Source organism: Panthera leo, chromosome B1 (genome assembly GCF_018350215.1).
Source record: "Panthera leo isolate Ple1 chromosome B1, P.leo_Ple1_pat1.1, whole genome shotgun sequence".
Taxonomy (NCBI): domain Eukaryota; kingdom Metazoa; phylum Chordata; class Mammalia; order Carnivora; family Felidae; genus Panthera; species Panthera leo.
This window is the reverse complement of record NC_056682.1, coordinates 101,468,080-101,477,943: the sequence shown is the minus strand read 5'-3', so window position 1 is coordinate 101,477,943 and position 9,864 is coordinate 101,468,080. Positions and strand designations below refer to the sequence as shown.

The following is a 9,864-nucleotide window of genomic DNA, read 5'->3' as shown; positions in this document are numbered from 1 at the left end:
TGTAGTTTTCTTAGAGAAGGTATATGAGTTGGTTCTTGAAGGGCTAAGAAAAACAGAATAAAGAAGATATAGCATTTTAGAGAATTAGTTCAAAGGTCTAGAAATAAAATTGAGCATGACCTAAGGGACAGATAGTGAGCAAATAAGCTGGTTAAAGTGATGTGTTCACTTGGGGAGGAAAAATGAGACAGTGGGCGCATAGAAGCCAGAAAAAGAGATGAGACATGATTAGAATGTGTCTGAGAAACACTCACCTGATAGATGCATGCTGGACAAAATAAAAGTGTGCTTTTCAAACTGGGGTATATACTACCCCCTCACATTCACACACCAAACTGTTCATGAGCATTAATTTTACTTGAAGATTTTGTGGTAAAGATAATTTAGCCTTTAAGTAATTGAAAACATTATTTTATATCAAACAAATATGATAAAACCTGATTTCCAAGAAATGGCATTCTTGTTGCAGAATGGCCATGGGTTCTGCTCAAGGGTCCTGGGAGCTCCATGGCAGGTGGTCCTCAGATGGGGAAGTCTGAGCAGCTTGTGAGAGAAGGCAAAGGAACAGAAGACAATGCCTAATTAATAAACACTGAGAACATGCTGCTCCAGACACTTAGGTGCTAAATTCTGCGGGAAGGCAGGTAAAGATAATGCTGCCCTGGAGTAGATGTTCATCTCCTGGAGGAGGAGATAGATACATAAGATGGTAACTTAAATATATTTTGGAAACAAAAACTGGTTATGCACAGAATGAGGCCCTGGGTAAATTAGAGGAAACAAGTGGAGAATATAATGGCAAACAATGCAGAAGCTAAAGGCGGATGAAACAAAGACCAGACCAAGATTTCTGTCCTGGGATGCTCAAAGGATGAAGCTGTTTCTAACAGATATGTGATTAGGTACCCAAAGTGGTAACGGTTACTAAACGATATCTGTTTAAGTACAACAGACAACTCATGCCTGGGAAGAAAATTGCACATGAAAAAGACAAACACCCACTGAAAGAACTTGTTGTTTGAGCCCACACTGTCTTACCTCGTTGTACAGCTCTCCCACCTACCTGTGTACATGAGTTCATTTCCATCAATGGTTCTAAGACACAAGTTCTGATATTTTCCAATTTTTAACCTACCCTCCTACTGAGAATAAAACGAATTGAAAACTCCAGAATAAACTTTTCAGTAAAGAACCCAGAATCTTCCAGCTCTTAGTAACAATTACTATATAGATCTAACTTATAGAAATAGAATAATATACCTTATTGAGGTTGGTACTTGAACTGTACACATGACTTAGATTTTTAGTTTTATTAAAGAAAAAACTTGTAGCAAATTCAAAACACACAGTTTCTACCTGTCTCATAGAACATGGTTTATATTCATTGAATTGAATTGAATACCAATGGCACCCAGGTAAATGAACTCATTTGTTACGAATAATAGTTTTAAAATAATCATCACAAGTAATTAGCTACTGCTAGTAACTAACAATTATTGAATGTTTAGTATATTTCTCACACAACCAAATTTGGTAGGTGTCATTACTATCTGTGTTTTATGGATAAGGTAAAGTGAAGCAGAAGGGTTGAAGATATTTGTCCAAGTTAAAATCATTAGAAAGTAGAAGTTGGGTTGTTTAAGAACTCCAGAGCTCAAATGCTTAAGCACTGTACTTCACTCTCTTAACAATAATAGAACTCATTTCGTGTGTGTGTGTGTGTGTGTGTGTGTGTGTGTGTGTGCGCGCAGTTATCCCTATGTGGCTCTCTAGTAGACATTCTCTTGAGTAAGAGAAAGAGGGAGAGGGAGAGAAGGAACAGGTTATTTCGAGTACACCAGGGGTTGAACCCCATCTCAGGGAAGTCCATGGGAATATATGATGCCCTGGTATACCATCTGGGTATGCATCTTAGTAGAAAAAAACATTTCAGACTTCTGCCATAGATAATGAATTGATGTTCAGTTAAAGTCTACTCCATGCAATATTTGAGAAAACTCAGCACCTTTTTGTGTATTGCCAATAAATAGCATATGAAACATTTTTCAGAAAATTATCCCAAAGGATTTTTAAAAACATGGGCCAAATGTTAGATGGGTATTTCAAACTGTCGGCAGATTACCCACAGCAATTACTCCTTTGGAAACTGCATCAGACCTGATTTATGCACCTCTCCAGATTTAACTCAGGCCCAGCTGCCCTCTGGGTTTTTGCTGGTCACTAGAGTGCTCTGGCCACCATTACAGTCACTTGGGAAGTCATTGCCTAACACCACCAGCTGTCACCACTTCCTCAGGGTGATTGCTGGGCTCCAATATGGTCTCTGTTGTGCCTTTTGAGGACACAGATGTGATCTGACCAAACCTACTGAGAATCTGGCTCCTCCTCTTACTCTGGTCTCAAATGAAGCATCTAAGTGTAAGGCATAGTATCTGACTTTTCCAGCAGCAGCTGCCTGAACAAGCGGGACAGGACAAGAAGTTCAGAGGAGTTAATGTATTATGTATGTGCCAAACTTTGACTGTTGAGGCATAGAAGATGGAAAGTGGTTGGCTGATAATTCCTCTCCTCAATGGATTGTTTGAAAGCACTATGATTCCAAAGAGCCTGTTTGAAATATGTCCTATGTGACTGAGCAGTCATCTGTGTTTTCTTGTGAAACTGGTCAGCTTGTTAATACAATAGCTTGTATTTGCTTTCTCTCTTTCCATGCCTCATATTGTCTTTTCCCCTAACTCGTTCTGCCCTAATATTGTACCTCCAAATAGTCTTTACATAGAAACTTTTCCTCACCCTCCATTTTCTAGGAAATGTAGGCTAGATCAAACTAATTATCCAGTATATAAATGGCTATTGATCTTATGCACACATGTGTGTTTAGATAACCCCTTTCCTCAAGAAACTCCTTGCTCCTGAAATTCTGTTTTATTTTTCTATTTCAGCCTTTACCAAAATGTGGTTGTACAGGAGTTATGAAGCAATGACACAAATTTTTAAGATAGCTGGGAAATGAATGAAGTTTGGGAAACACTTAGGTCTTTAAGAACCTGTTAAAATATGAAAAGAAGTGGTAAAGGTGGACATCCTTGCCTTGTTTCAGATCTTAGGGAGAAGGTATTCAGTCTTCTATCATCAAGTATGATATTAGATGTAAGTTTTTCATACATGCCTTTTATCAACATGAGGATGTTCTCATCTATTTCTGAGTTATCTGGGTTGTTTTCATGAATGGGTATTGAATTTTATCGTGCTTTTCCTGTATCTGTTGGAATGATTATATGATTTATTACTTTAGTCATTTATTAATTTTTGAATGTTAAGCCAACCTTGCATTCATAGGCTAAAACTCACTTATTCATAATGTATTTTTGTTTTTATATTATTACTAGATTTGATTTGCTAATATTTTGTTCAGGGTTTTTGCATTTATGTTCATGATAGATATTGATCTATAATTTTTCTTTTCTTGTGATGTCTGACTGGTATTGGTATCAGTAATACTGGCCTTGTAAAATGAGTTTGGAAGTGTTCCCTTATCCTTAATTTTCTGAAAGAGATTCTATTAAATGTTTTATAGAATTCTCCAGTGAAAAAATTGGACCTGAGGCACCTGGGTGGCTCTGTCAGTTAAGTGTCTGACTTCAGTTCAGGTCATGATCTCGTGGTTTGTGGGTTCGAGCCCCACATCAGGCTCTGTGCTGACAGCTAGGAGCCTAGAGCCTACTTCAGATTCTGTGTCTCCCTCTCTGTCCCTTGCTCTCTCACACTCTGTCTCTCTATATATATCAAAAATAAATAAACATTTAACAAATTATTTTTAAAAAAGGAAAAATTGGGGCTAAATATTTTTTATTGGAAGGTTTATAATTATGAATTCAATCTCTTTAGTAGATATAAGACTGTTAAGTTTCCTATTTCTTCTTATAAGGTAATTTTAATAATTTCTGTCTTTAAAATAGTTTATCCATTTCATCTGGTTGTCACTTTTTGGCATAAAGTTATTTGTAACATTTTCTAATTATCCTTTTAATATCTGTAGGATCTGTATTGGTATCTCCTTTTTCATTCCTGATTTTGGTAGCTTGAATACCCTTTCTTGTCTTAATCATTATAGTTAGAGGTTTATAAATTTTATTGATTATTTTTTACAGAATCAGCTCTTGGTTTCATTGATTTTATCTATATAGTTTGTCTCTTTCATATTTGACTAATTTCTGCTCTGATATTTATTACTTCTTTTCTTGTACTGAGTAGCCAGTAAGGAAACAGTTTTCAGAAGAGAAACTAGATACTATTTGTATCTCTGAGGAAAGTCCACCAAACTATCTCTAATATTACTTGGGCTTTTATGATAACAGATGGTACAGTCTTTTGAAAATAAACTGAGAAATTTCTGTCCAATTACTTGAGGAACTATTGTTCTGATCACTTTAAGGACAGTATAAATGCTGTTTTCTTATGTCAGTTTTAAATTTTTCCCAGCTTTATTGTAATATGATTGATATAACATTGTATAAATATAAAGTGTACAACATGATGATTTGACATACATATATATTGCAAAATTATTAACCACAGTAAGGTTAGTTAACACATCCATCACCTCAGATAGTTACTGTGTGTGTGTGTGTATGTAAGTGGTGAGAACACTGAAGATCTACTGTACTGTCTTAGCAACTTTCAAGTATACAATACAGTGTTCACTATAGTTACTATAGTGTATAGTATAGTATATACTGTACACTATAGTATAGTATATACTATACTATACTATACTATACTATACTATAGTATACAGTATATACTATATATATATATACTAGTATATATAGTATATACTATACTATACTATACTATAGTATACAGTATATACTATATACTATACACTATAGTATAGTATAGTGTACTATACTATACTATAGTATACTATATACTATACTATACACTATAGTATAGTATATACTATACTTTCCAACACTTTTTTTAAGTCCTTTGGGTTTTGGGGTGAAAAATAAATAGTACTCCTTCTAAAAATCTGTGTCTACAACAGGAAAAGACCTAAGTCACTTTCTCTGTTATTGATAATTTTTAGAATAATTTAACTTGACTAAATACCATTTAACTGAAGTATCTTTTGGATATATAGCTTGCTTCCTCTCCTCACTCTTTGTCATACAATCATCCCTTTCTAGTAAGGTGAAACAGAAATTTTTTTTAATTGTTTTTTCAACGTTTATTTTTATTTTTGAGACAGAGAGAGACAGAGCATGAACGGGGGAGGGTCAGAGAGAGGGATACACAGAATCTGAAACAGGCTCCAGGCTCCGAGCTGTCAGCACAGAGCCCGACGTGGGGCTTGAACTCACGGACTGCGAGATCATGACCTGAGCTGAAGTCGGCCGCTTAACCGACTGAGCCACCCAGGCGCCCCAAGGTGAAACAGAAATTTGCTAAAAATAATGGCAAGGCTAAAAAGAGAGATCTGCAACATTTGCCCCGTGGGATTTTAGAAAATATTGTATGGCATGTTTGTCAAAGGGAGATGTTGGTGTTAGACTGTTTGGCATCATAGCCTAACTCCAGCCAAATGATCCTGGGCAAGGTATTGCCCATTCTGTGCTTCAGCTTCCTCGAAATGGAAATGAAAATGAAAATGGAAATAATGATACCCACCTCAAGGTCATTGTGAGTTCATGAATATAAAGTGCTTAATAAAGTGATCATGGAGAATTCCTCATGAGGCCATAGGTGCAAGCTGGGAGAGAAACAGCAGTGTAGCAGGAGTGGAAACTATGGGCATTTGGGCACTTCTTCATATAACTTGTGCCTTCAGGGCCAGATCAGACTTGATCACATATATACCACTTCCATCTGATGAAGGAATTCTGCTGTTCATGTCGAACTCTCTGGTTTGGTGGGTCAGATAATACCAGTTCATGAGAGGCAGCTCATGTTACATGGGTCAGTGGTCCATGGTTAAGCATTCAGTTTCTATGAAGCCTCAGTAGCAGGCAGTCCAAGAGCTGTTTCTCAGAAGAGAAGTCACTATCTGCAGAGGACTGCAGGATTCTGCTCCAAAATCACTGTAAGTCACCTATAGGGATCTTCCAAAGGCTCCAAACAGCATCCCTGTCTACCACTGACACTTCAGGCACCATTAGATCTACTGAACCTTATGATCCAAGTGGCAGAGCAGGCTTGCATAGCAGCCTAGACCTATTTCAGAGCCTTCTGTTTTGAGTCCCACACAAAACTAGTGGCTTTTGTGGTAACCTGATAAATGGGCCAGAGGAACAAATCCAAATGAGTGATATGTTTCCTCCAAAATCCAAAGAGGTCCATTAGGCATTGTGCCTCTTTTTTGGTTGTAGGAGGACCTAGATCCATCCTTCACTTAGAAGTGATATCTCAACATGCCCCACACCACTGGACCCCTAGAAATTTGACTGAGGCCTCTAAACTTTTGTCATATTTATTTCTCACACTCTAGCATGCAAATATTTTACTAAATCTAGAGTAATTTCTACTTCTTACTCACTAGGTCCAATCAGCCTAATGCCATCAATGTATTGGACCTGTGTGATATCTTGTATAAGTGAAACGTGATCAAGATCCCTGAAAACTGAATTATGACATAGGGTTGGAGAGTTAATATACCCCTTAGGTAAGACAGTGAAGGTATATTGCTGGCCCTGCCAGCTGAAAACAAGGTGGTCCTTATTGACAGGGCTAGAGAAAAAGGCATTTGCTAGATCAATAGCTGCGTACTGAGTACCAGAGGATGTGTTAATTTGTTCAAGCAATGAAACCAAATCTGGTACAGAACCTTCAGCTGGAGTCACCACCTGGTTAAATTTAGGATAATCCTATGTCATCTTCCAAGATCTATCTGCTTCTAAAGAGCTAGATAGGCTAGTTGAATGGTGATGTATTGGGAATCATCACCATCTCTCCAGTCCTTGATGGCACTAGTCTCTGCAAGTTAGTACTCAATGTAGTATTGCTTTAAGTTTATATTCTTCTAGGTAAAGACAGTTCTCGTGGTTTCCACTGGTCCTTTCCCACAATACTAGCCCTCACTCCATAGGTCAAAAACCAGTATGGGGATTCTGGCAACTGCTGAGAATATCAACCCGAAATATGAATTCTGGAACTGGGAAAATAACCACAGGATGCATTTGGGGACCCAATGGTCCCACTGTGAGACAGACCTGAGCTAAAACTTGATCAATCACCTCGCCTCTATAAGCTCCTACTCTGACTGAACAAAAATGATGTTTGGGGTCTTATTTAGAATTGTTATCAGTTCAGAGCCAATATATGTAGTCCCTGAAAGGTCTGATTATTTCCTGTTCCCCCATGCACAGTTACTCTGGTAAAAGGCCATAAATCCCTTTGGGGAGGGTGGGGAGGAAGACTGACAGTATAAATTTTTGGTAGTGTACCAGGGTTCTTCCTTAGGGGACCCAGCCTGCCCTTCATGTAAGGAGTTTTGGTAAGTAAACTGCCTCAAGTCTAGAAACTAATTGAGGGGCTATGACTCTCTGTTTTTATAATTCAAGCTAGACTTTGTTCACTTGACCTAGAACTTCTCTGCTTATACAGATCACGGAAGAATTTAATAGGCTTTCTGTGTATTTTACTTCTGGAACACCAAGGTCAACTAACTAGCCACCTTCATAAGTCTATGCTAATGAGACTGTTTGATTGCTGTTCTGACTCTGCTGTCTATTATGGCAACCACACCCACCTTACCTTTGGTGATTGAGTGCTGCTACTTGGTTCCTGCCACCCCAGGATCTAGTTAGTCTCATTGCATTTAGGTTTCTTGATTCAGTAACTATAGTCCCACTGTAAGGTCTGGCCTAGAGAGAAGAGTGATCACATAGCTCTTAAGGATGCTGGAACTCCCATCATAGTTAGTCATTTATTTCGCACAATCATCATGAAAAGTATGTCTTCTGTATCTTCCCAGTGTGTCATCTAAATGACAAATCCACTCTAACATTTCAATCTCTTTAAGCCTTTGAATCCCTTCCTCTACATTAAACCAAGGGAGTTCTGATATTTCCAACTTGTTTGCTGTGGGCCACTTTTTGATCCATGTTTTAGCCAACCAACCAACCAACCTGTTAGAACCCTTTCTAGCTCCCTAAATTGCAGTGTTAAATGTAGAATCCCTGTTTAGTGAACCGATATGAATAAATTTGGCCTGATTAAACTTTATGTTCCTTCCACCATTATCCCACACTCTTAATATTCATTCTAATACATGTGTTCTGAATATCTGTCTGTATAAATTAGAAAACTCAAGTAGTTGTTTTAAAGTGTAGCATATTTCCTCATGGATCACACTTTGTACCTTACCTTTAGGGACTTTCTGGTATAGGTCTGGAAGCAAGGATGGGTGGTAGAGGTAGTCCTGGGGAGGATCAGCATTGTCTCATACAGCAGTTGCCTCAAGAGAGGCCATTAGAGTTTCCACAGGCAATGCAGTATATTTTTGGTAGAGTACCAGTGTCCTTCTTTAGGGGACCCAGCCTCCCCTTCATTCAAGTCTACCCTCTCAGACAGGGGTAGAGACTATTTCCACTGGGAGTGGGGAGGCCTCTTCCACTGACAAAACTCATCAGAATTTAGATACTTAATGTCCCCAGCTTCATCAGAGTCTTCTTATAAATCTCTATTCCAGACCACACCATGGAATATCAGTGCTTTCTTTATTACTGGAAATAGAGCTAGTAGCATCTTTAAATCTAATCAGAATGGATAAACGATCCCAGAAACCCCAGAAACAATTCAGAAAACACATCCTTAACATTCTATGTTTCTAGAACCGGTGCAAAAAATATTAGCTCTCCAGAGAAACATAACCAATAGGAGATAGATAGATAGATAGATAGATAGATAGATAGATAGATAGACAGGCTGGTTGATCATAAGGAATTGGGTCATATAATTATGAAAGCTGAGAAGTACCAACATCTACATTTGACAAGCTGGAGGCCCAGGAGAGCCAATGTGTAAGTTCCAGTCTAAAGGCCAGAAAAGACCAATGTCCCAGCTCAGTCAGTCACCAATTCCCTCTTACTTAGCCTTTTTGTTTTATTTAAGTCTTCAATGGATTGGATGAGGCTCACCCATACTAGGGAGGGCAATCTGTTTTCCCTCAGTCTACTGATTGAAATGCTAATCTCATAAAGAAACACCCTACTGGACACACACAGAATGTTTGGCCATGTATCTGGGCACCTTCTGACCCAGTAAAGTTGACACATAAAATTAACCATCATAGACATTTTGTTATTTTCATAAATATTGTCTATAATTTTTGTAGAACAGATTCAAGTCCTTAACATTTCTCACCTGAACTAATGGAACAAACTTACAACTAATCTCATGATATTCAGCTTCTCTTCCTTGCATTCATCCCTTAAACTACTACCAACATTATATTACTTTTTTAACAACACAATTGGAGACTGTTTTATCCACCCCTCTCCCTTTGCCAGAATACTGTAGCAACCTTCAGTGGTTCTCCTGGGCTGCAGATTTCAATATTATCTCAATAGTATTGGCATGAGGAAATCTTCCTATCATCTTCCACTCTATCTCCTCATGGGAATGCCTGCTTATCCTTCTGAATATAAATCAGTGCAATACAATATAGTAACTATTAGGTTGAACCATATGAAATTGCTATTTTTGTAGGTAAAAGATGGTAAATTGGCAAACTGTGATCCAGTTTAATTTAGTAATGTAAAAGAAGGATTAGAGCCCTTGTCTCATTCATCTCCATTTATCTAGTGGCTAGCATGATTTTTGGCACATCACAGACTGTAAGGAAATGTTTACTAATTTAAT

General features: G+C 37.8%; 1 pseudogene; it reads right to left on the bottom strand.

The window, feature by feature from the left end:
* Positions 1-5,680: 5,680 nt before the first annotated feature.
* Positions 5,681-7,482, bottom strand: LOC122218442 (annotated as a pseudogene).
* Between the last annotated feature and the right edge of the window lie 2,382 nt (positions 7,483-9,864).